At 45.2% G+C, this 23,782-nt stretch overlaps 1 long non-coding RNA gene across 1 annotated transcript; it reads left to right on the plus strand.

Moving 5' to 3' along the window:
- Positions 1-2,243: 2,243 nt before the first annotated feature.
- On the plus strand, positions 2,244-11,193 carry LOC116420318. Its single transcript, XR_004230611.1, has 2 exons — positions 2,244-7,088; positions 7,697-11,193. It is a non-coding gene; the product is annotated as an uncharacterized LOC116420318 (long non-coding RNA).
- Positions 11,194-23,782: the final 12,589 nt, after the last annotated feature.

The following is a 23,782-nucleotide window of genomic DNA, read 5'->3' on the forward strand; positions in this document are numbered from 1 at the left end:
GGCAAAGAGCCTTATATCTTGATTTTTACAAAAATCATTTAATAAGGGAGTTGACTGTTATTTTGAATGTTTGATATGATTAAATTATGAGGCCATCTTGGATTGATTGTTTATAGTTTATATACTATTTTCTGTGGTTAAGTTAAATTTGCTAGTTCTTATTCTCGTAATGTAGGGGCTTTACATTTTTTTGAATTATCCATTCAGTTTTGTTGGCATTTATTAATTGAGTATAATAGTTTCTGACAGTCTTTTTTTTATCTACTGTGAATGTTTTTTGATTTTCTATATTGATAATTTGTTTTTCCTCTTTTTTGACCCAATTACCTAATAATGGTTTGTATATATAAGTAATCTTGCAAAATGAGGTTTTTTTGCTTTGATTTTTCAGGATGAATTTAGAAATTTGTGTTTATAACTTGATGTTTTTGTTTTATGGTCATGTGCTCAATGAATTATTCCCCTCTTTCTCTCTCTTGTTGATGAATATTCTGAGAGATGGAAAGAATGGCTTTGACTGCCCCTTAGAAGTTTGAGTGTGTTATGACAGGGTTTTCCTTTTGTTGATAAGGTTACGTATATACTATGTCTGTGATTTATTCTTATATTCGAACCTTCTTTAGAATGCCATTATTTAGTCTCAATTTAACTGTAAATTCTTTTATTGAAATTTCCTTTATTGATTGTAATTGTTTACATTGTGATCTGTAAAAGAAGTCTTTAATGCTACTGCTTTTCTGCCTTATTTCTGGGCTCCCTGCTGTTTAGCATATGGGGATTTTTTTGGGTAAGGTGCCAGGGAAAGGACCAAAATATGTGTACTTCTCGTGATTCTATTCAGTAATCATTAAATGCCCATCATATCTAAATGTTTGAATATGATGTTCATATCCTTAACTCTTGTTAGATTTGTCTAGAAGTACAGGGGGCCCATTGGAATACTCACAAATTATTGTTTTTCTGTTTAATAAGTGCTTAAAGTAGAGTCTGAGTAGAAGACAATTAAAATAGTGCAAGGGAGAGATGATGCAGAATTTCACCAGTGTGGTGGCTATGTGAGTGGAGATATATGTGCATATTTACATATATATGTGTTCAAATGTATAGGTCTATTCATATATGCACACATATGAATGAGAGAGGTTGTGAAGGTAGAAATGAGAACTGACAACAGATTAGACTTGTGGTATGAGAATTGAGGGATTTGATAAGTCAAATCAACATACTTTTCCTGAAATTAAATTTTATTTTATTTTCCAACAAAAATCTGCCTTTTCTTCTTTCCCTTTCTGCCCTCCCCTTGGGAGAGCAAGAAAAACAAAACTTCTGTTTCAAATAATCACACAAAACCCATTTCCTGTATTGGGCATGCCCACAATGTTTTTTCTCTACCTGTACTCCAAGTCCATCAAAGGTCTCCTGGTAGGCAGGCAGGAGGGAGTATCATCATGAGTCCTCTGTAAGTGTAGCTGGTTATTGTGTTTATCAGAGTTATCAAGTCTTTAAAGGTTCAAGAAGCATTTTCTTTAGAGCCTACTGTATGCCAGTTAATGTGCTAAGGGCTGGGAATACAAAGAAAAGCAAAAACTGTCCCTGTCTTCTAGTTGTGTTCATATAGAATTATTGGGGACAATAGCATGTGAACACCTGTGTACATATAACATGTATGCTGGGCAAATGGGAGTTGTAATCTCAGAAGGAAGGTACTAGGCTTCAGAGGAACTGGGAACACTTATTTCAGAATATATTATTCTAACTCTGTGTCTCATGACTTTCCAAATCTCTAAAGAGAAATTATACCTGATCAATTGAGCAATTTCAGCCATCTCCTTAATCTAAGACAGCAACAACCTTGAAGATTCAGCAAGCATAATGAGCTAGCAGAGGAGGATGCTAATTCTGTATTTTGTTTCCTTAATATTTTTCCCCAATTACATTTAAAACAATTTTTTTTACATTTGTTTTAAAATTTCTGAGTTCTAGGTTCTTTCTCTCCCTTGCCCCTATCTACAGTAAAGAAACCATATATGAAGTTAGGTAAAACATTTCTGTAGAAGTCATGTTGTGAAAGAAAAATTTTTCACTAGAAAAATTCTAATGAAATATAATGAATTCATGAATATTTAATTTTAGATTAATTAGATTAATAAAAAAATCTAATGAAAATAAAAGCCCTCAAGAAAAATGAAGTTTAAACAAAAGAGAGAATTCTTCAATCTGTATTCAGACACAATCCGATCCCTTTCTGGGTATGAATAGGATTTTTCATCATAAATCCTTCAGAGTAGTCATGGATCATTGTATTGCTGAGAATGGCAAAGTCAAGAATAATAATACTTCTTAATCTCCACCTTATCCATTTAGTCCCTTCTCCTTCACCAAGCTTTGGCAGGGCCAGCCGTACCCCTAGTTCTATTTTGTGTCTTGGAGGAAAGTGAGAAGTTTGTTCTCCTTAGGCTTGGTAGCTTAATAGTGCCAGCTCCTTTTGCAGGGCTTAGCTAGGTAACTTGGGGAAAGTCAGAAATGAACACTAGCACATGTGTAGGGCTGTACCAGGCCTGAAGTTAAGGAGATTGGCTTCCAGGTGATGCAGGAAACTGAGGCTGAAGATTTAATTTCCCAGGGTAGGGGAAGGCTGAGATGGCTCTAAAGTCCAGCACCTTGGGAAACTGCATCAGAGACTATAGAAGAGGGGAAAGAGCCTGAAGTTAGTAAAGATCTCAGGAGGAAGAAAATTTACTCTGAGCACAAACCTATAAACAAATAAGGGAGATAATAACAGAAGGGAAGATGAGAAGAACTTACTTTGTCATTAGAGGTAGACACCAAGCAAGCCCTTCAGACAGCACATCTCCAGGATAGATGACAAGTTATGTGAGAGGGAAAGGCACCAGGATAGGGGAGTAAAAGGAAGCTGTTTCCAGATGTTGGTCTTAGTTGTGGTTTGTCGCAAGTCAGGACACAGACATGGGAGAGAGAGACCAGACCAGGATTAGATCAGGACCAAAGACATATGTACCAAGTGGAGAAGCAGCGACTGTTGGGAAGAGAAGCAAGCAGGGCAATGTGGTTTGTCCAAAGACTCCGTAAGTCAGTGTAAGTTGTCAGCAGACTGAAAAAAAGACAGAAAAGCCGTGGTGACATTCATAGTTAAAGAGGTTTGTCTATTGGATCTTGCAGGGAGGTGCCGTTATTTACAGCATAGGGGACTACTGAGGTCAGATACAAGCTTTAGACAGATTGCTTTGGTAGGGAATGGAAAATGGACTGGGCCAGGACGTGAGGTGAGGGAGAGCAAAGAAGCAGAAGGCCTTTGCTGCTGTTCAGGAAGTGAGGTAATGAGGGCTTGTATCTGGCTGGGGTCTGCTTGAGTGGAGAGAAGGGGATGTCTCTGAGAGATGTGCTTAAGGAAGAAATGAGATCCAACTGGGAAAAATGGTATCTTGCCACATTTTATTCTTGCTATGTGAATAGACTGAGAAAACAGTTGCAAATGTTCTAGAAGTTAGCTCCTAAGTTTATCAGGAGGAAAAAAGATGCCTCAGATACTAACAACGCAATCAAGAAATTCTAGGTCCCGGGCAGTGCGCTATTTAGTATGGAAACAAAAAATGGCCAAAAGAATCTGAACCTTGAGGAACTAATATTGTAATAGGAGGAAACGAGATGCGAACAACTGTGGACATTCCATATACCATAATAAGATGAGAGGAAATGGCTTTAGAATTGGAGGGGATACAGTGGGGGAGCTGCTTCTTGAAGGTGATGTTTTAGCTGAGAGTTGAATTAAGCCTAGAAATCCAGGAAAGTGATCAAGAAAGACTAGCTGACAGAAAATCCATGGGAAAGATAGTATCTGATAGGATAGTGGAACACTAAGGGAGGCTAGATTTCTTAGAGAGACCATGAAGCAGTGTAAGGGTTAGGAATATTGGGATGGTAAGATGAGGAAAGGGACCAGAGAGCATTCATTGTAAGAGCATTTTGCATCGAATTTTATAAGTAGTAGCGTGGTGCTTGTATTTGTAGAGTAACACGGTCCTTCCTGAGAGTTAGGTAGCTAGATTGCTTTGCCAGATGAATGGGAAAAAAAGAATAAGAGTGGGAAGTGATTGGAGGTAGGGAGAAGTAGAAGGCTAGTGCTATTTTTCCAAAAGAGAGGTAGTGAGGGCTTGGATCTGGGTGGTGTCTATGTGAATGAAGAGAAAGTAGATGAGTCTGGGAGATGCGTTCAAGAAAGAATGAGAATATTTTGGGGAGATAGAAAGGATAAAATGCAACAAAATGTGTACACTTAGACCAAATTGTTGTTGTGTCGTCATTTTGGTCATCTGACTTTTTGTGAGCCCATTTGACATTTTCTTGGCAAGAATCCTGGAGTGGTTGGCCATTTCCTTCTCTAGCTCATTTTACAGATGAGGAAACTGAGGTAAATTGGATGAAGTGACTTGCCCTGGATCACATAGCTAGGAAGTGACCATGACTGCATCTGAACTCATACACAGTTGTCTTCCTAATTCCGAGCCCATCGCTCTATCTGCTGCACCACCAATCTGCTCTGAAAGCATCTAGAACACTTTATTGTTATTGTGGTTCCGTCGTTTCACTTGCGTCCGGTTATTCCTGGCTCCTTTTGGGTTTTCTTGGCAAAGATGCCCGAGGGGTTTGGCATTTCTTCCTCCATCTTGTTTTTCAGATGAGGAAACTGAGGCATACATGGTTAAGTGATTTGCCTAGGGTCACACAAGTAGGAAGTGATTGAGGCCAGATTTGAACTCATGAAGAGTAGTCTTCTTGATTCCAGATCTGGCACTCAATCCACTGTGCCATCAACTTGTCCAAAATGAATATGCAACATTTTGTTGTTCCTTCATTTCTATATCATCTATCTAACCCCTTTTGGGGTTTTTTTTGGGGGGGGGAACAAAGACGCTTGTCAGATTTGGCATTTCTTCCTCCATCTTGTTTTGTAGATGAAGAAACTGAGGCAAATAGGGCTAAGTGACTTGCCCAGGGTCACACAGCTAGGAAGTGACTGAGGCCAGATTTGAACTCATGAAGAGTAGTCTTCTTGATTCCAGATCTGGCACTCAATCCACTGCGCCATCAACTTGCTCAAGATGAATATACAACATTTTGTTGTTTTGTCATTTCTGTCTCATCTATCTGACCTCTTTTGGGGTTTTCTCGGTAAAAATGCTTGTGGGATTTGGCATTTCTTCCTCCATCTCGTTTTACAGATGAAGAAACTGAGGCACGTGGTTAAATGAGTTGCCTATGGTCATATAGCTAGTAAGGGTGTGAGGCTGTATTTGAACTTAGAAGACTAGGTACTCTGTCCACTGCATCACCTAGCTGCCCTAGATTGAGTGAACAGTTGCAAAAGTTAGGGAAGTTGTCATCTAGATTCATTGGGAGGATGATGTTGTGTCAGTGAAATCAATAAGTCAAATCAACCAATGTTTAGTTAGGAAATATTTTTTAGGCCTCAGGCAGTGTTCTAGGAGAAAAGGGGCCAATACAATCCCCGCTTTGAGCTGCTCGTATTGTAATTGGAGGTTGCCATTTAACAACTCTAGACACTTGGTTGTTTAAAGGGGTCGGAGCGAAGAAAGGGATCAGGCTGCTTTCAGAAGGTGATATTTTAACTGAGACTTGGTGAGAGGCAGGAAAGCCAGAAAGGTGACTCATAAAAGAACAGTCCAAGGCAAGGTGATGAGAAGGCCATGGAAGATGTAGAGTACGCCGATGGGATGTCCTTTGGGAGCAAGGCTAATGTTGGGGGATCAGAGAAAACAGGAAGTAATGAAGGTCTAAGAGTGTTGCAAATATAAAGTAGAGGAGAAGTTGGAGAGAACATTATAGACAATGGATGTTTTATATTGGAAAAGAGAGATTAATTAGGGAGCCATTTGCATTTATAGAGCAATGTGGTCAGATGTGACATTAGGAATATTCCTTTGGTGGGAGAATGGAGAAAAGATTTAGTGGAGAGTGATTTGAGGCAGGAAAAACAAGCAGAAGGCTGTTGGCATTGTCCAGATGAGAGATAACGAGGGCTCGTACTAGCATAGAGTCTCTGTGAATTTGTCTGGTGATGTGGGGAAGGGAGGAGGGAGGCAGGATGTGTGGAGGCTCGGCCAAAATGGGGAGGAAGAACATGGCACGGCAGAAACACAGGGGGGTCAGACGTGGTATGGACAGAAGTGGGTGGCGCCGATGACACTTGGGAATTGGGGGACAGATGTGCAGTCCCTGAGAAGAGGGACCAGTTGTGCAGGTATCTGTGGGTGGCTGGCAAAATTGTCCTTTCTCAGTGGATGTCTCAAGCAAAGTGGAGGTTGTGGTCTCTTTTTGCATTCGTTCTTTTGCTCTTATTTGGAGATAATTTTTCTTTGGTTCTTGTTGACATTAGGAGGCTATTGCGTTCCGAGACAAGGGGTGGGAGCAGAGAAAGAGCCCAGTACTGTTGTTGGACCTTCCTTTTGGAAGAGGACCAATAACACCCCAGGGTGAGGTCTTTCCTTGGTTGTGAATTGGATTTAAATGTCCCAGAATTGCATAGTTATCAGCCTCATTCTTTCTTCCAGAGTCATTGAAGTTCAGGGTGTTCCACCTGGCCAATGATGGCCTGGGATGACGTGGTTGACCTCAGGATCTCTCACAGTGTTTACTTGAGTATAGTGTTGTCCAGGAGAGTTAACAAGGCCAGTTTTTTGGAGTGCAGATTTCTTCAGAATTCTTTAGGTAATTTGTATAATGCAAATTTATGTTTTTATTTGTATAATGCAAATTTATCTAAAGTGAGAACTTTTATTGGGAAGATAAAAAGATTACAGTGTAGTAATTATATTCCATAATGAGATCTGGATCTATGCCTAACATGGAAATCCCTGGAAGATCTCAAGAGTGTCAGAAGGAAGCTGAGGCAATGAATTCACATCTGGAAGTTCAGTATCGAGGTGATGGGATCTGGCCCATGCTTGAAATGGAGACCCCCGGAGGACCTCAGAAATCACAAAAGGAGGCCAGCCTGCTGGATGGATGATCCAGCATGAGGAGATCCCAACAACTGGAAGAGGATCAAGGTTGAGAGGACACAGAGCTAAAGTATTGGGTTGACGTCTAGAAATTGAGGATCAGTGCTGGAATTGGAATCAAGATGATGGGAGCTGGGCCCATGCTTGAAATGGAGACCTGGAGGATCACAGAAGTGGCAGAAGAAGGCTAGCATGATGAAGTAATGTTCCAAAGTGAGAAGGCCACTGAAGTGGAGGGATGTTCCAACATGTAGAATCCTGACATACTGAAAATGGTTCATGGGTGAGACTACAGCTGAGGCGTTGGACTGACATCTGGAAATCGGAATCAAGGTAATAGGACTTGGCACGTGCTTCAAATGGAGACCTCTGGAGGACCTCAGAAATGGCAAAAGGAGGCCAGCCTGGTGGATGGATGATCCAGCACGAGGAGATCCCAACAACTGGAAGAGGATCAAGGGTGGGACTACAGCTGAGGCATTGGATCGACGTCTGGAAATTCAGAAACCCTGCTGGAATTGGAATCGAGGTGATAGGAGCTGGGCCCATACTTGAAATGGATACCTCTGGAGGACCTCAGAAATGGCAAAAGGAGGTCAGCCTGGTGGATGGATGATCCAGCATGAGGAGATCCCAACAACTGGAAGAGGATCAAGGATGAGACTACAGCTGAGGCATTGGATCGACGTCTGGAAATTCAGAAACTCTGCTGGAATCGGAATCGAGGTAATGGGACGTGGGCCCATACTTGAAATGGAGACCTCTGGAGGACCTCAGAAATGGCAAAAGAAGGTCAGCCTGGTGGATGGATGATCCAGCATGAGGAGATCCCAACAACTGGGAGAGGATCAAGAATGAGACTACAGCTGAGGCATTGGATCGATGTCTGGAAATTCAGAAACCCTGCTGGAATCGGAATCGAGGTAATGGGACCTGGGCCCATACTTGAAATGGAGACCTCTGGAGGACCTCAGAAATGGCAAAAGAAGGTCAGCCTGGTGGATGGATGATCCAGCATGGAGGAGATCCCAACACTTGGAAGAGGATCAAGGGTGGGACTACAGCTGAGGCATTGGATCGACGTCTGGAAATTCAGAAACCCTGCTGGAATTGGAATCAAGGTGATGGGAACTGGGCCCATACTTTAAATAGAGACCTCTGGAGGACCATAGAAGTGGCAGAAAGAGGCTAGCACGGTAGAGTGATGTTCCACAGTGAGAGAAGGCCACTGAAGTTGACGGATGTTCCAGTGTGTAGAATCCTGATATACTGAAAAAGGTTCTTGGATGAGACTAAAGTGGAGGCATTGGATTGATATCTGGAAATTCAGAAACCTGCCAGAATTGGAATCAAGGTGATGGAAGCTAGCCCATCCTAAAATGGAGAACTTTGAAGCAGGAGGACAGCACAATGGAGTGACGTTCCAGGGTGAGAACACCACATATTGGATGGATGAACCAACATGAGGGGATCCCGACAGTTGGAAGAGGATCAAGGGTGAGACTGTGGCTGAGGCATTGGATCGATGTCTGGAAATTCAGGAACAGTGCAGGAATTGGAATCAAGGTGATGGGAGCTGGGCCCATGCTTGAAATGGAGACCTGGAGAATCACAGAAGTGGCAGAAGGCGGCTAGCATGATGGAATGATGTTCCAGGATGAGAAGGCTACCAGAGAGGGTGGATGTTCCAGCATGGAGAATCCTTATGCACTGAAAAAGGTTCATGGCTGAGACTACAGCTGAGGTATTAGACCGACATCCAGTTCAGAAACGGTGCTGGAAGTAGAATCAACGTTATGTGACCCGGGACCGTCCCTGAAGTGGAGAATTTTGGAGGATCTCAGAAAAGGCAGAAGGAGACCAGCATGGTGGACTGATGATCCAGCGTCGATGGACGTTCCAGCATGAGGAGGCCCCCGCCATTGAAGGTCAAAGGGGAAGGGGAAAGTTTGAGGGTGAGATAGTAAGCTGGGAAGTCAGAAATAGAGGCAGAAGGTGAATAGAGGTTACACAGCCCGGGCCCCTTTCCCAAATAGGGACCTCAAAAGAGTTCACCAATGGCTGAAAGGGGCCAGCATGGTAGAGTGATGTACCAAGGTTAGCAGGTCTCAAGGGAGAAGGACTGATGTTCCAGAGTGAGGGAAGTCCAGGCTCACCCAAAGAGGTAAAACATTGATCTGGAATATGTAGCATCTGTAGAGACAACTTGGCAATTCTAGTTGCCTCTGAAGGACAGGGCAAGTCAACAAACCCATATGTGATCATAGAAGAAATAGTAAAATCAAACTGAGGTGAACTCCTGAATGCAGAAGACAGAGCCATTAAGTGGAAGTCGCAGGTAGCTCTGGTACAGTCTGGGAGACAGCCAGTGAGCATATGGGACAAGTCTAGGGAGAAATGACAAAGCCTGCAGGGGACCAGGAGAAATCCCTGCAAATAGAGGAAAAGAGCTCCCGGGTGGGCTGGTCAGCAGGGAAGACGAGCCGGGGGCTGCCGTGCACGGATGGAAGAGCACGTGTGCGTAAATGAACGAACGAATGGATGAATGAGTGAATGAAGCATTTGGGGAGAGAGATGGTGGGAAGGTAAAATCAAGCTTTTGGAGCCTTGGGGAAAGAAACCAGTCCAGCCAACCAGTCTTTAGTTAGAGCTTCCTCTGGGCCAGGCCGTGTGCTAAGCAATGGGAATACAAAGAAAGGCAGGGCTGGTTCCTGATCTTGGGAAGAGAAGGGGAGGTATCTGAGAGAGATGATTAAGGAAGAAATAAGATCCATTGGGAAAATAGAAAGGATAAATTGTGGCAACAGATGCTATATGTAAAGTCAGATCGAATAAAGCTCTCCAGTGATAGGTAATCTGTCCTGATGATGACTAGGAAGGTGATGTTGTCTCTCAGAATAACAGGAAAACAAGTCAAATCAATTTTTCAATAAATACTTATTAGATGAGATGAAATGTACTAAGTAGTGTGGAATAAAGAAGGGCCAAAAGAGTCCCAACACTTGATGTCCCACAAAGTATTTGGAGGGGAACACTAAGCAACCAGACTCTGTTATCACATATATAGAGTAAGTGGAAGGTAATCTAAAAGGGAAAGACATTGGTCTTGAGGATAGGGTAAAGCTGCTTCTAGATTGTGATGTTTTATCTGAGATTTGAAGCAAGGGAAGAAAGCTGGGACTGGGCCAGACAGAGCAGGCCAAGACGAGGTTATAGGGAAAGTCATGGAAAGTGGAAAATCTGGAGATAGATTGTCCATTAGGAAGAACACTAAGGAAGGCTATCCTTGTTGGAGCACAGAAAGCATAGTATAATAACTAATATTGGGAAGGTAAGATTGGAGAGATCGTTAATAGTCAAAAGGAAGTTTTTGTATTTTGTAGGTACTAGGGAGCCATGGGTGAGTTTAGGGTAAGTTGTCAGACGTGAGCTTCAGGAAGAAGCCTTTGTCAAATGATGGAAAATGGACTGGAATGAGGAGTTATTTGAGGGAGGGAAAATCATTAAAACATTGTAGTTCTTGTCTAGGGATGAGATGGTGAATTATGCAGGGATATAATGTCTCAGTGAATAGAGAGAAGTGAATGGGTCCGAGGGATGTGGTCAAGGAAGAAATGAGATAAATTAGGAAGATAGGATAAAATGTAGCAGTCAGTGCTATATTAGAGAGTTAAACTGAGCAAAGATGTGCAGCTAGTCTGGACTTGTCTCTTGGGTTATCTGGAAGGATGAAGGGGCCCCAGGGAAGAGTAGGGCAATCAACAGGATGAGTCAAGGAATATTTATTAATAAGAACTTAGTAGGTAAAGGATTGGAGTGGGGAGAGATTTTGAGTTGGAATAATAAAAGCAGAAGGCCTCTGCTGCTGTCTGGAATAGAGGGGGGGGGGGCTTGTACCTGGCTGGTGTCTGTGTGAGTGAAAAGAAGTGGATGTGAGTGCGAGAGAGTCTCAAGGAAGAAATAGGATGTATTGGAAGGCAGAAAGGATAAAATGTGACAGTAGATGCTATAGGAGGTAGCTAGATATTTTATCTTCAAATGATATGAACACTGATCTCATGGTTGACCAAGTTGCCTCAGAGAATAACAGGGAAATCAACAATTAAAACAACAACTATTGATTCAATAAGTACTTATTTTGATGAGGTCCATTCGTTTTTCCAACATGTCTGATTCTCAGTGACCCCATTTGGAGTTTTCTTAGCAATGATCCAGGAGTGAGTTGCCCAGTTCCTTCTTCAGATCATTTTATGGATGGAGCAATTGAGGCAAAGAGGGTTGATCGGTTTGCCCATGGTCACACAGCTGGGAAGTGTCTGACGTCAGATTTTAAGTTGCGAAGAGTAGTTTTCCTGACTAGTTCCGGCGATCTCTGCTGCGTCATTTGGCTGTCCTCAAGTACTTGTTGGTTGTTGTTGAATAGTTTGTTGCGTCCAGCTCTTTCATTAGTTTTCTTAGTGGTTTGCTGTTTCATTCTTCAGCTCGTTTTACAGATTAACAAACTGAGATTGATTCCAGATTTTAAGTTGCGAAGAGTAGTTTTCCTGACTAGTTCCGGCGATCTCTGCTGCGTCTTCTGGCTGTCCTCAAGTACTTGTTTGTTGTTGTTGAATAGTTTCAGTTGTGTCCAGCTTTTTCTGACTTCATTAAGGTTTTCTTAGTGGTTTGCTGTTTCATTCTTCAGCTCATTTTACAAAAGAGGAAACTGAGATTGATTCCAGATTTTAAGTCGAGAAGAATAGTTTTCCTGACTCTAGTTCCGATGATCTCTCTGCTGCGTCATTTGGCTTTCCTAAAGTACTTTTTTGTTGTTGTTGAGTAGTTTCAGTTGCGTCCAGCTCTTTCAGACTTCATTAAGGTTTTCTTGGCAAAGATGCTAGAGTAGTTTGCTATTTCATTCTTTAGTTCATTTTACAGATGAGGAAGCTGAGGGAAATAGGGTTAAGTGATTTGTCCAGGGTCATACAGCTAGGAAGTGTCTGAGGTCAGATTTGAACTCATGAAGAGGAGTCTTCTTGATTCCAGATCTGACACTCTGTGCACTGCATCATCTAGCTTTCCCAAAGTACTTATTTTCTGTTGTTGAGTAGTTTCAGTTGCATTCAGCTCTTTCTGACTTAACATTAAGGTTTTCTTGGCAAAGATGCTAGAGTGGTTTGCTACTTCATTCTTCTGCTGTACAGATGAGGAAACTGAGGCAAATAGGGTTAAATGACTTGCCCAGGGTCACACAGCTAGGAAGTGTCTGAGGTCAGATTTTAAGATGCGAAGAGTATTTTTTCCTGACTCTAGTTCTGGCAATCTCTCTCTGCTGCGTCATCTGGCTTTCCTAAAGTACTTGTTTGTTGTTATTGAATAGTTTGTCGTGTCCACCTCTTTCTGACTTCATTAAAGTTTTCTTAGTGGTTTGCTGGTTAATTTTTTAGCTCATTTTACAGATGAGGAAACTGAGATTGATTGTAGATTTTAAGTCATGAAGAGTACTTTTCCTGACTAGTTCCGGCGATCTCTCTGCTGCGTCTTCTGGCTATCCTAAAGTACTTTTGTGTTATTGTTGAGTACTTTCAGTTGCGTCCGGCTCTTTTGGTAGAGTAGGTTGCTTTTTCATTCTTCAGCTCATTTTATAGATGAGGAAACTGAGGCAAATAGGACTAAGTGACTTGCCCAGGGTCATACAGCTCGGAAGTGTCTGAGGTCAGATTTGAACTCATGAAGAGGAGTCTTCTTGATTCCACATCTGGCACTCTGTGCACTGCATCATCTAGCTTTCCTAAAGTACTTGTATTTTTGTTTTTGAGTAGTTTGAGTTGCGTCCAGCTCTTTCTGACTTCATATTTCATTCTTTAGCTCATTTTACAGGTGAGGAAACTGAAGCAAATAGGATTAAGTAACTTGCCCAGGGTCACACAGCTAGGAAGTATCTGAGGTCAGTTTTGAAGTCATGAAGAGGAGTCTTCTTGATTCCAGATCTGGCGCTCTATCCACTGCATCATCTACTTTCCTAAAGTACTTGTTTGTTGTTCTTGAGTAGTTTCAGTTGCATCCCACTCTGTCTTCATCAAGGTTTTCTTGGCAAAGATGCTAGAGTAGTTTGCTATTTCATTCTTCGTCTCATTTTACAGATGAGGAAACTGAGGGAAATAGGGTTAAGTGATTTGTCCAGGGTCATACAGCTAGGACGTGTCTGAGGTCAGATTTGAACTCATGAAGAGGAGTCTTCTTGATTCCAGATCTGGCACTCTGTGCACTGCATCATCTAGCTTTCTTAAAGTACTTATTTTTTGTTGTTGAGTAGTTTGAGTTGCGTCCAGCTCTTTCTGACTTAACATTAAAGTTTTCTTGGCAGAGATGCTAGAGTGGTTTGCTACTTCATTCTTCTGCTGTACAGATGAGGAAACTGAGGCAAATAGGGTTAAGTGACTTGCCCAGGGTCACACAGCTAGGAAGTGTCTGAGGTCAGATTTTAAGATGCGAAGAATATTTTTCCTGACTCTAGTTCCGGCGATCTCTCTGCTGCATCATCTGGCTTTCCTAAAGTACTTGTTTGTTGTTGTTGAATGATTTCAGTTGCGTTCAGTTCTTTCTGACTTCATTAAAGTTTTCTTAGTGGTTTGCTCTTTCATTCTTCAGCTCATTTTATAGATGAAGAAACTGAGATTGATTCCAGATTTTAAGTCGCTAAGAGTAGTTTTCCTGACTCTAGTTCCGGTGATCTCTCTGCTGCGTCTTCTGGCTGTCCTAAAGTACTTGTTTGTTGTTGTTGAATACTTTGTTGCGTCCGGCTCTTTCTGACTTCATTAAGGTTTCCTTGGCAAAGATGGTACAGTGGTTTGCTACTTCATTCTTCAGCTCATTTTACAGATGAGGAAACTGAGGGAAATAAGGTTAAGTGATTTGCCCAGGGTCACACAGCTAGGACGTGTCTGAGGTCAGATTTGAACTCATGAAGAGGAGTCTTCTTGATTTCAGATCTGGCACTCTAGCTGCCCAATGTACTTGTCAGGTGAAAGGAAATGTGCTAAGTAGCATGGAAATAAAGAAGGGCCAAGAGAGAGTCCTTACTCTTTAGGAGATCACGTTGCGTTTGAAACGTGACAATACGCAAGCAGCTATGGATAGTCAACATATGTAGAGGATAAATGGAATAATCTGAGAAGGAACAGCGTTACTCTGAGGAAGACAGGGAAAGGCTGTTACCAGCAGGTGATATTTTCATGGAGACTTTCAGCAAGCTCTAGGAATGCTGGGACAGTGACCCAGATAGAGAGCAGTCCATGTGTCAGGGATGGGGAAATTCGTGGATAATGTGGCCATGGAATGACCTTTGATAGGAAGACCGAGGGAGGCTATCCGTGCTGGATCCAAGAGACCATAGAGTAGCGGAAAGTCTAAGGATGTTGGAAGGCCCAGGCTGGAGAGAACATTAATATACTCTTTTGTATTTGAGATTTTGGCTAACAGATTCACTTTTATTTATAGAATAACTCAGACAGATCTCTTTGGTAGGTGATGGGAAAAGGATCGGTTGTGATCTGAGGTAGGGAGAACAAGCAGGAGGCTCTTGCTTCCTGGGGGCATCCATGTGAGGAGAGAGATTGAATTGTGTCTGAGAGTTTTGTCATGAAAGAAGCGCCGTACATAGAGTTCTTGCTTCAGGTAAGTGGAAGCTTCTGCGGCTTGCTTATGTGACGCGCCGTGGATGTGGAGAAGGGAGGGAGGAAGAGAACCGGAGAGGAAGGCGGCTGCCCAAGCATTGAGGGAGGGGATAGCACACAATTTGAGGACACTTGTGGGCTCGGGACAGGAAACAGAGAGCGGGAGGAGGAATAGGCTGGGGCTTGGGCTAGCCGTGGGCAGACCTTTCTGCCCTGAGAAGATGAATGTGGGTGGCCGACACAGATAGGGACGGACCGTGAGGCACCCCAACTCTGCCAAATGGCATAGACTCAGGGCTGGACTCCCGGCGCTTGAGCGGCGTGGGACAAAATCTGCTCTAGGTGCTACAGTTCTCAAACCAATCCCCCAGCCAGCAGCACTGGTGCCAGATGCATTGGTTCTTCTCCTTGCCATTGGATGGGCTTTTTAGATGGTTTTGTGGTTGGCCACAGAGCACCTGAAGTGAGGAGTAGGAGTGGAAAGGGAGAGCAAGGCAGGTAAACAGAGGCCTTTCCTTGGAACTGGAATTTCTTCAGAACTCTCTGAAGGAGAACTCGTGTAATGTAAATTTATGCAAATTGGGAAGAGAAAGAAGAAAAAATTTGGTAATGGATGGATTTGTAAAGTTAGACTGAGTAGTTACAAGAGAGACAGAACTCGGTGCTTATCTGGGCCCATCCTTGAAAATGAAGATTCCCCAGAAGACCTCATGAATGGCAGAAGAAGCCCATTGGGGCAGGGACATTGCAGGCTGAGGAGCCCATCAGGGCAGCAACATTGCGGGCTGAAGAGTCCATTGGGGCTGGGGAGCCCATCAGGGCAGCATTGTTGCAGGCTGAGGAGTCCATTGGGGCAGCAACATTGTGGGCTGAGGAGTCCATTGGGGCTGGGGAGCCCATCAGGGCAGCATTGTTGCAGGCTGAGGAGTCCATCGGGGCCGGGGAACCCATCGGGGCAGCAACATTGCAGGCTGAGGAGCCCATTGGGGCCGGGGAGCCCATCGGGGCCGGGGAGCCCATCGGGGCAGGGACATTGCAGGCTGAGGAGCCCATCGGGGCCGGGGAGCCCATCGGGGCAGGGACATTGCAGGCTGAGGAGCCCATCAGGGCAGCAACACTGCGGGCTGAAGAGTCCATTGGGGCTGGGGAGCCCATCAGGGCAGCATTGTTGCAGGCTGAGGAGTCCATTGGGGCAGCAACATTGTGGGCTGAGGAGTCCATTGGGGCTGGGGAGCCCATCAGGGCAGCATTGTTGCAGGCTGAGGAGCCCATTGGGGCCGGGGAGCCCATCGGGGCAGCAACATTGCAGGCTGAGGAGCCCATTGGGGCCGGGGAGCCCATTGGGGCCGGGGAGCCCATCGGGGCAGGGACATTGCAGGCTGAGGAGCCCATCGGGGCAGCGACATTGTGGGCTGAGGAGTCCATTGCGGGAGCAACATTGCGGGCTGAGGAGCCCATCAGTGCCGGGGAGCCCATCGGTGCCAGGGAGCCCATCAGGGCAGGGACATTGCAGGCTGAGGAGCCCATCGGGGCAGGGACATTGCAGGCTGAGGAGCCCATCGGGGCAGGGACATTGCAGGCTGAGGAGCCCACTGGGGCAGCGACATTGTGGGCTGAGGAGTCCATTGCGGGAGCAACATTGCGGGCTGAGGAGCCCATCGGTGCTGGGGAGCCCATCGGTGCCAGGGAGCCCATCAGGGCAGCAACATTGCAGGCTGAGGAGCCCATCGGGGCAGCGACATTATGGGCTCAGGAGCCCATTGGGGCAGCGACGTTGTGGGCTGAGGAGCCCATCGGGGCAGTGATGTTGTGGGCTGAGGAGCCTATCGGGGCCAGGGAGCCCATTGGGGTGGCGATGTTGCAGGCTGAGGAGCCAATGGGGGCCGGGGAGCCCATCGGGGCTGGGGATCCCATTGAGGCAGCGATGTTGTGGGCTGAGGAGCCCATCAGGGCGGCGATGTTGCAGGCTGAGGAGCCCATTGGGGCCAGGGAGCCCATCGAGGCAGCAACATTGCGGGCTGAGGAGCCCATTGGGGCAGCGACGTTGTGGGCTGAGGAGCCCATCAGGGCAGGGATGTTGTGGCAGCGACGCTACAGGCTCAGGAGCCCATCGGGGCAGGGACATTCCAGGTGAGAAGCCTATTGGAGCAGAGGAGCCCATCAGGGCTGTGATGTTGTGGGCTGAGGAGTCCGTCGGGGCAGTGACATTGTGGGCTGAAGAGTCCATCAGGGCAGGGGAGCCCATCGGGGCAGCAACGTTGAAGGCTGAGGAGCCCATTGGGGCAGCGACGTGGGCTGAAGAGTCCATCAGGGCAGGGACGTTGTGAACTCAGGAGCCCATTGGGGCAGCAACGCTACTGGCTCAGGAGCCCATCGGGGCAGGGTCATTCCAGGTGAGAAGCCCATTGGAGCAGAGGAGCCCATCAGGGCTGTGACTTTGCGGGCTGAGGAGTCCATCGGGGCAAGGACATTGTGGGCTGAGGAGCCCATTGGGGCGGTGACGTTGCGGGCTGAAGAGTCCTTCAGGACAGGGACATTCGGGAGTGAAGAAGTCACCAAAGTGAATGGATGTTCTAGCATGAGGAGGTCACGATTATTGGAAGAAGTTCGAGGACGATACTAAAGATGAGGAATTTTGTTGAAGCCTGGAAATTCAGATCCACTCTTGGCAGTAGAAGCAAGATCACTTCACCTGGGCCAGTCTCTGAAAGGGAGGCCTTGGAAATGGCAGAAGGAGGCTGGCAAGTTAGAGGCGCATACCAGGGTGAGGATTTCCCAGGCAATGGAAGGGTTTCAAGAGACTGCAGCTGGGGCATTGGAGTGACATATGGAGATTCAGAAACCCTGCCGGAATTGGGATCAAGGTGATGTGACCTGGACCCATCTTTGAATGGAGACTCTTGGAGGACCTCAGGAATAATAGGAGACCCCCACGGTGGAGGGATGTTTCAGGGTGAGAAGGCCACAAAGTGGATGGATACTCCAGCACAAGAGAGTCCCAGTGACTGGAAGAGGTTCAAGGGTGAGACAACAGCTGAGGCATAGGACCGAAATCTGGAGATTCAGAAACCCTGCTGGAATTGGAATCAAGCTTTTATGATCTAGACTCATCCCTGAAAAGGAGAACTTTGGAGGACCTCGGTAACAGCAGCAGGAAGCCACCATGGTGGCCTGATGAGCTAGGGTGAGAAGGCCGCAAAGTGCATGGATGTTCTATCACGAGGAGGCCCAGTGACTGGAAAAGGTTCAAGGACAAGACTGCATCCGAGGCAAATTCAAAACCCTGCTGGAATTGGCATCGAGGTGATGTGACTTGGGCCCTTCCCTGAAGGAGAGACCCAGAGGTGACCTCAGAAATGGCAGGAGGAGGCCAGTGTAGAACAGGCCTGTGAGAAGACCACCTAAGCTGATGAATGTCCCACCATGAGGAGGCCCCGGCCACTGGAAGAGGTACAGAGGTGAGACTACAGTTGAAGTATTGGCTCGACATCCAGTTCAGAAACGGTGCTGGAAGTAGAATCAACGTTATGTGACCCGGGACTGTCCCTGAAGTGGAGAACTTTGGAGGATCTCAGAAAAGGCAGAAGGAGACCAGCATGGTGGACTGATGATCCAGCGTCGATGGACGTTCCAGCATGAGGAGGCCCCCGCCACTGAAGGTCAAAGGGGAAGGGGGGGAAAGTTTGAGGTTGAGATAGTAGGCTGGGAAATCAGAAATAGAGGCAGAAGGTGAATGGAGGTTACACAGCCTGGGCCCCTTTCCCAAATAGGGACCTCAAAAGAGTTCACCAGTGGCTGAAAGGGGCCAGCATGGTAGAGTGATGTACCAAGGTGAGCAGGTCTCAAGGGAGAAGGACCGAGGTTCCAGAGTGAGGGAAGTCTGGGCACTCACCCAAAGAGGTAAAACATTGATCTGGAACATGTAGCATCTGTAGAGACAACTTGGCAATTCTAGTTGCCTCTGAAGGACAGGGCAAGTCAACAAACCCATATGTGATCATAGAAGAAATAGTAAAATCAAACTGAGGTGAACTCCTGAATGCAGAAGACAGAGCCATTAAGTGGAAGTCGCAGGTAGCTCTGGTACAGTCTGGGAGACAGCCAGTGAGCACATGGGACAAGTAAGTCTAGGGAGAAATGACAAAGCCTGTAGGGGACCAGGAGAAATCCCTGCAAATAGAGGAAAAGAGCTCCCGGGTGGGCTGGTCAGCAGGGAAGACGAGCCAGGGGGCTGCTGTGCACGGATGGAAGAGCACGTGTGCATAAATGAACGAACGAATGGATGAATGAATGAGTGAATGAAGCATTTGGGGAGAGAGACGTTGGGAAGGTAAAATCATCAAGCTTTTGAAACCAGTCCAGCCAATCAGCCTTTAGTTAGAGCTTCCTCTGGGCCAGGCCATGTGCTAAACAATGGGAATCCAAAGAAAGGCAGGGCTGGTTCCTGATCTTGCGAAGGTCACATTTTGAAGGGGGAAGAATATGTTCAAAGGACCAGGAGGTAGGAATGAGAAGGGGGAGCCTTGTAGTTTCAAACTGGGGGCCTTCTGTTGAAACACTGAGTCTAGCTGTGTGGAAGGAAGGGCAGGGAAGCTGGTGTTCCATAGCGCGTTGTGCAGGGCAAGTAGGAGAAGACTATAAAAGTAGGAAGTGGCGCGGGGTGAAGAATATCCAGACATTCAGCAGTTTAGTAGAGAATGGACTAGATCAGGGAAAGCCTTGAGAGGGAAGGAGAAGGAGAAGGCTAATTGACCAGAGTCCAAAGCAGAGGGGATGCTGGGCTGCATCGGAGAGTGACTGCGGGAGTGGAGAGAAAAAATAGACAACAGGAGACTGTCGGGAAGGAAAAAATAGGAGATGCTGTGAAAGTAGAAAGGACAACTTGGGGTAGTAGTTGAGTACGTGAGGGGACTAGCGGACAGCTTTGAGGTTAATAGGAAAGCTTGGATCCTTAGGAAGATGATGGCCACTCTACAAGAATAGGGATGTCTTTTTATTATTATTATAACTTTTATTGCCAGAACCCATGCCTGGGTAATTATTTACAACCTTATCTCTTGCACTCACTTCTGTTCCGACTTTTCCCTTCCTTCCCTCTACCTCCTCCCCTGGATGTCAGGCAGTCCTCTACATGTTAAATATGTTATAGTATGTCCTAGATACAATACATGTGTGCAGGACCGAATAGTTCTCTTGTTGCACGGGAAGAATTGGATTCAGAAGGTAGAAATAACCCAGGAAGAAAAACAAAAATGCAAACAGTTTACATTCATTTCCCAGTGTTCTTTCTTTGGGTGTAGCTGCTTCTGTCCATCCTTGATCAATTGAAACTGAGTTAGGTCTTCTCTTTGTCAAAGAAATCCCCTTCCATCAGAATACATCCTCATCTAGTATTGTTGTTGAAGTATATAACGATCTCCTGGCCCTGCTCACTTCCCTCAGCATCAGTCCCTGTAAGTCTCTCCAGGCCTTTCTGAAATCCTCCTGCTGGTCATTTCTTACAGAACAATAATATTCCATAACCTTCATATACCACAATTTACCCAACCATTCTCCAGTTGATGGGCATCCATTCATTTTCCAGTTTCTGGCCACTACAAAGAGGGCTGCTGCAAACATTTTGGCACATACAGCTCCCTTTCCCTTCTTTAGTTTCTCTTTGGGATAGAAGCCCAGTAGTAGCACTGCTGAATCACAGTTGGATAACTTTTTGGCATAATTCCAGATCGCTCTCCAGAATGGTTGGATTCGTTCACAACTCCACCAACAGTGCATCAGCCCCAGTTTTCCCGCATCCCCTCCAACAAGAATAGGGATGTCTTATACTTTACCATATTTAACATGTATGGGACTATTTGTCATCTAGGGGAGGGGGGAGGGGAAGGAGGGAGAAAAGTTGGAAGGTTTTGCAAGGGTCAGTGCTGAAAAATTACCCATGCATATCTTGTAAATAAAAAGCTATGATAAGAAATGTAATAAAAAAGAATAGGGATGTCTGCACCATGTGCCAGACAATGGGATAAAACCTGGACGTGCAGGATGCTGAAAGGGACAAGGGAACGCAAACAGCCCATATGCAATCATGAGAGTAAAGCCTTAGAAAATGGATAAAGCAGAGAGGGCTTGTCCTTTGGGAGGAGCAGCAAGGAGCCCAGTGTGTTGGATTAGAGGGTCTGTTGAGCCAAAGTATAAGAAGACGGGAAAGTTAGAAAGGGAAGAGATTAAGAGAGAAACAGAAGACTTTTTTATTTCAGTGTGTATGAAATAGGGAGGCACAGAACATTTACACAACAGGGGACTGAGACGGTCGATCCTTAGGGGAGGCGAGTGGAAGATGGCCTGGCATCCTGGGAGTTCCCTGACGCATAGAGAAGGCCGTGGTGAGAAGCATCTGCGCCAGGGTTGTAGTTGGAAGCATCCATGGAAGGGATGGGTACACTACACAGGCAGGACAGGGCATGAAAAGCCAAAGCAGGGCTTTTATATTTAATCTGGGAAATAATGCAGAGACAACAGCTTTTCCAGTGTAGTTCCCGAGGGGCTGAGGGTTGGGAGCTGGAAGGAAAGGTCAGTGGGATTAGTGCGAACTTTAGGAATATTAGGCAGCGGAGTGAAGGGAGAATGGGATATGTCTGAGAGGTGGTGTGCGAAGGGAGAACCAGTATGTATTGGGAAGCTAGGAAAGACCATTTGTGGTCAGAGGTGCTCTGTGCAGTTAGACTGAACAAGGAGTTGGAGATGATGGAGAGCTTGGGAGGAGGATGGGTAATAGTATTTATCCTTTTTTTTTTGACCGTTGAAACATTTATTCCAATCCCTTGGGTATATATCTTAACTTTTCATCACATGGAGCTTTTGGTACAAGATTGTATTGCAATATTCTGTCAATTTCTGTCTTCCTAGCACACTAGTATACTTATCAGACTTCATATTTCCCTGGGAATATTGGATTGGAGACCAAATTCCAGTTCTACTAGAGGTTAAAAAAATCCCTAAAATATACGTTTGGGATAGAAGTTTTGCTTTTTTTTTTAATGTAGCTTTTTATCTGCAAGATATATGCATGGGTAGTTTGTCAGCATTGACCGTTGCAAAGCCTTTTGTTCCAATTTTCCGCCTCCTTCCCCCTCCCCCAGATGGCAGGTTGAGCAGGGTAACGGGATTTATCAAGTATTTCTGGCTTCTCTAAGTGCTAGGCAGGGGGATGAGAGTGTGGCGAGAAAGAAGGGATAGACGAGGGCCCTGCCTTTGAGGACTCAGATTGTAATTGGAGCGGACACCATGGGAGCAGCTGGATGCTCAGCATAGATACAGGGCAAAGGGAAAGGAGGCTGTTTCTGTGTGCTGGGACTTATCAAGGAAAGCTGGGATGTTCTTTGTGAAGGAGCTCCTGAATGGGAACTCTTGAAGGAGACAGTTTGAGGAGATCATTAAGAGCTAAAGAGAGGTTTGCCCATTGGATCTTGGAGGGAGGTGCCGTTATTTACAGTGTAGGGGATTGCTAAGGTCAGATACGAGCTTTAGAGAGATTGCTTTGAGAGGGAGTGGAAAATGGACCGGACCAGGAAGTGAGGTAATGAGAGCTTGCATCTCATTGCAAGGTGGTGGGGACGGTTTGAGTGGAGAGAAGGGGATGTCTCTGAGAGATGTGCTTAAGGAAGGAAGTTTTCTTGTCGGTGGACGGTGCCCTGAATGGTAATAACGAACGCACAAAGTCAAGGCAAGAAAACTTTTTAAAAAAATTATTATAGCTTTTTATTTAGAAGATATATACCTGGGTAATTTTGCAGCATTGACAATTGCCAAACCTTTTGTTCCAATTTTTCCCCTCCTTCCCCCAGATGGCAGGATGACCAATACATGTTAAATATGTTGAAGTATAAGTTAAATACAATATATCTATACATGTCCAAACAGTTATTTTGAAAGTGTCCAATTAGCCTGTGAAGGAGATCCAAAATGCAGGCGGACAAAAATAGAGGGATTGGGAATTCTGTGTAGTGGTTCTTAGTCATCTCCCAGAATTCTTTGCCTGGGTGTAGCTGGTTCTATTCATTACTGTTCTATTGGAGCTAATTTTTTTCATCTCATTGTTGAACAGGGCCACGTCCATCAGACTTGATCATCATATAGTGTTGTTGTTGAAGTATATAATGATCTCCTGGTTCTGCTCATTTCAAGAAAACTTTATTGAGAGTTTCTAAGTGGCAGGCAATGTGCCGGCAACTCTGAGCACTCAGTGTATCTCCAGGGTAAATGGAAGAGAATCTTGAGAGGCAGATGGTGACATTGGAGCTAGGACTGGAAACAAGCCAGGTAAGCTGGGACACTGACATCGGTGTCCAAGACTAAGCCAGGTTGACAGTCACAGAAAATGTCATCTGAGAATGGCGTAGCTTCGAGAGGAACACCAAGGGAGGTTGGCCCCGGGTGGAGCAGACAGAGCGTGGAGCAAGGTCACTTGGCAGCAGTTGGAAAGGTAAGATGGGGGAAAGGTTGGAGGGAGAGGTGGATTTAGAGTAAGACAGAAAAAGAGAAAGGAAGACAGATTGAGGGGGGAAAAGAATGAAAGGGAGAAAGTAATAAGAGTAGGATACAGATAGACAGCAAGAGAAAAGAAGTGCAATAGAGAGATCACAAGAAGGGAGGGAAGAGAATGAGAGAAACAAAAGGGGGGGATTCAGACAGAGAAAGGAAAAAGTGAAGGACAAAGATACAGAGAGAAAAGGGGAAAAAAGGGAGAGATAAAGGCAGAAACAAAGAATAAGAGAGGAGTAAATAGTAGGAGAGAGAAATAAAGAGGTAGAGAAAGTATGACATAGTGGGAACTAAGAGAGAAAGATAGAAAGTAAGAAAGAATAGAAGGCAAAGAAATGAGAGGAGAAAAATTAGAGAGTAAAGAGAAAGGAGTCAACAGAGAAGGAGAAATAGAGGGGGCAAAGATTGAAGTAAGTGAAAGGTAAAGAGAAATAAGGATGGGATACTGGCAGAAAGAGGAACAAAGTGAGAGATAGCTGGAAATGAGGAGATGAAGAGACAGAGCAATATTTACAGAGAATAAAATGGGAGACAGAAATAGAGAGAAGT

The sequence above is a fragment of the Sarcophilus harrisii genome, chromosome X (genome assembly GCF_902635505.1).
Source record: "Sarcophilus harrisii chromosome X, mSarHar1.11, whole genome shotgun sequence".
Taxonomy (NCBI): Eukaryota; Metazoa; Chordata; class Mammalia; order Dasyuromorphia; family Dasyuridae; genus Sarcophilus; species Sarcophilus harrisii.